The sequence below is a fragment of the Petromyzon marinus genome, unplaced genomic scaffold (assembly GCF_048934315.1).
Source record: "Petromyzon marinus isolate PM22_M1 ecotype Great Lakes invasive population unplaced genomic scaffold, UKy_Petmar_22M1.pri1.0 PM_G_Scaffold_18, whole genome shotgun sequence".
Classification (NCBI taxonomy): Eukaryota; Metazoa; Chordata; class Hyperoartia; order Petromyzontiformes; family Petromyzontidae; genus Petromyzon; species Petromyzon marinus.
The window spans coordinates 3,522,501-3,525,000 of record NW_027422739.1 but is presented as its reverse complement, the minus strand read 5'-3'; positions in this window follow the sequence as shown (position 1 = coordinate 3,525,000).

Here is a 2,500-nt window from a genome sequence, read left to right as displayed (position 1 = left end):
AGGGTGATGGCGGTGAGTGGGGCTGTATTCTTCCTGAAGTCCACAACCATCTCAACTGTCCTTAGAGCATTTAGCTCTAAGTTGTTCTGGCTACACCAGGTCACCAGGTTGTCAGCTTCCCACCTATAGTCAGACTCATCCCCACCAGAGATCAGCCCAATGAGGGTGGTGTCGTCCGACAAACTTCAAGAGTTTGACGGACAGATGATTGGAGGCGCAGCTGTTGGTATACAGGGAGAAGAGCAGTGGGCAAAGGACGCAGCCCTGAGGAGTTCCCGTGCTGATGGACCTGGAGTCAGAGACTTCTGTTCCCGGCTTAACGCACTGCTTCCTGTCAGAGAGGAAGTCTGTGATCCACCTGCAGGTGGAGTAGGGCACGTTCAGCTGGAAGAGCTTGTCCTGAAGCAGGGCAGGGATGATGGTGTTGAAGGCAGAGCTGAAGTCCACAAACAGGATCCTGGCGTAGGATGCTGGGGCGTCCACATGCTGTAGGGTGAAGTGGAGGGCCATGTTAACTGCGTCGTCCACAGACCTGTTGGCTCTGTAGGCAAACTGAAGGGGGTCCAGGAGAGGGTCTGTGATGGCTTTGAGGTGTGCCAGGAGCAGGCGCTCAAAAGACTTCATTACCACAGATGTAAGGGCGACCGGTCTGTAATCATTTAGTCCTGTTGGCCTTAGCTTTTTGGGCACAGCGATGATGGTGGAGGACTTGAGACAGGCTGGTACATGGCATGTCTCCAGGGAGGTGTTAAAGATGTTGGTGAACACCGGAGACAGCTGGCCAGCGCAGTGCCTGAGGGTGGCTGGAGAGACAGAGTCCGGCCCGGCTGCTTTGCGTGGATTCTGCCTCTTGAAAAGCCCATTAACTTCTCCCTCCTGAAAGGAGAGAGTCGTTTCTGTAGTATGGGTGGGGGATGGGGCCTCTTGGGTGGGAAGGGGTGGTTCAGGACAGTCCAATTGTCTTTCAAATCTACGGTAGAACTCGTTCAGGTCGTTGGCTAGGCGGGAGTCGTTAGTGGTGTGGGGCGCTCTGGGTTTGTAGTTGGTGATGTGCCTGAGCCCTTTGGCAGACAGAAGCAGCGTCGTTAGTAGAGAACTGGTGTTTTAGTGTCTCTGAGTACAGTCGTTTAGCCTCTCTCACCGCTTTGCTAAACCTGTTCTTCGACTCCTTGAATCTGTCTCTATCCCCACTCCTAAACGCTTCCTCCTTCTCCAACCTCAACCTTTTGAGCTTTGCTGAGAACCAGGGCTTGTTGTTGTTAAAGTTCACCCTGGTACGTGTTGGGATACAGCAGTCCTCACAGAAGCTGATGTACACAGCCTCTGTGAGTTCATCCAGACTATTGGTAGCAGTCGTGAACATATCCCAGTCAGTACAGTCTAAGCACGCCCGCAAATCTTCCACAGCCTCACTGGTCCACTGTTTAGATGTCCTCACAGCAGGTTTACAGAGTTTTAGTTGCTGCCTGTATGCACGAATCAGGTGGACCAAGGGAGTTCTGTGCGAGCCGAACAGCCCCGTGACCCACAAGAGAAACATCCCCGCCAAATTCGAGCGTTTGACGGGGTCTATCCGTGAAAAAATATTCACGTTTTTGAGTGCACATGCATTTCTGCTGCAAATGCCTCTGGAAGTTTCATGCCGTTCGTATGCCAATTGTGGCAACACGAAAATGACCCGTTTTCCCATTCCGAGGGATTTCTGTGCGACCCTAACAGCCCCGTGAGCCACAAGAGACACATCCCCGCCAATTTCTAGCGTTTCACGGGGTCTATCCGTGAAAAATATAGACGTTTTTGAGTGCACATGCATTTCTGCTGCAGATGCCTCTGGAAGTTTCATGCCGTTCGTACGCAATGTGGCAACACGAAAATGACCCCTTTTCCCATTCCGAGGGATTTCTGTGCGACCCTAACTAACAGCGCCCGTGAGCCACAAGAGAGACATCCCCGCCAATTTATAGCGTTTCACGGGGTCTATCCGTGAAAAATATAGACGTTTTTGAGTGCACATGCATTCCTGCTGCAAATGCCTCTGGAAGTTTCATGCCGTTCCTATGCAATGTGGCCACACAAAAATGACCCGTTTTCCCATTCCGAGGCATTTCTGTGCGACCCTAACAGCCCCGTGAGCCACAAGAGAGACATCCCCGCCAACTTCTAGCGTTTGACGGGGTCTATGCGTGAAAAATATTAAAATTTTTGAGTGCACGTGCCTTTCTGCTGCAAATGCCTCTGGAAGTTTCATGGCGTTCCTATGCAATGTGGCAACACGAAAATGACCCCTTTTCCCATTCCGAGGGAGTTCTGTGCCACCCTAACAGCCCCGTGAGCCACAAGAGACACATCCCCGCCAATTTCTAGCGTTTCACGGGGTCTATCCGTGAAACATATAGAAGTTTTTGAGTGCACATGCATTCCTGCTGCAAATGCCTCTGGAAGTTTCATGCGGTTCGTACGCAATGTGGCAACACGAAAATGACCCGTTTTCCCATTCCCA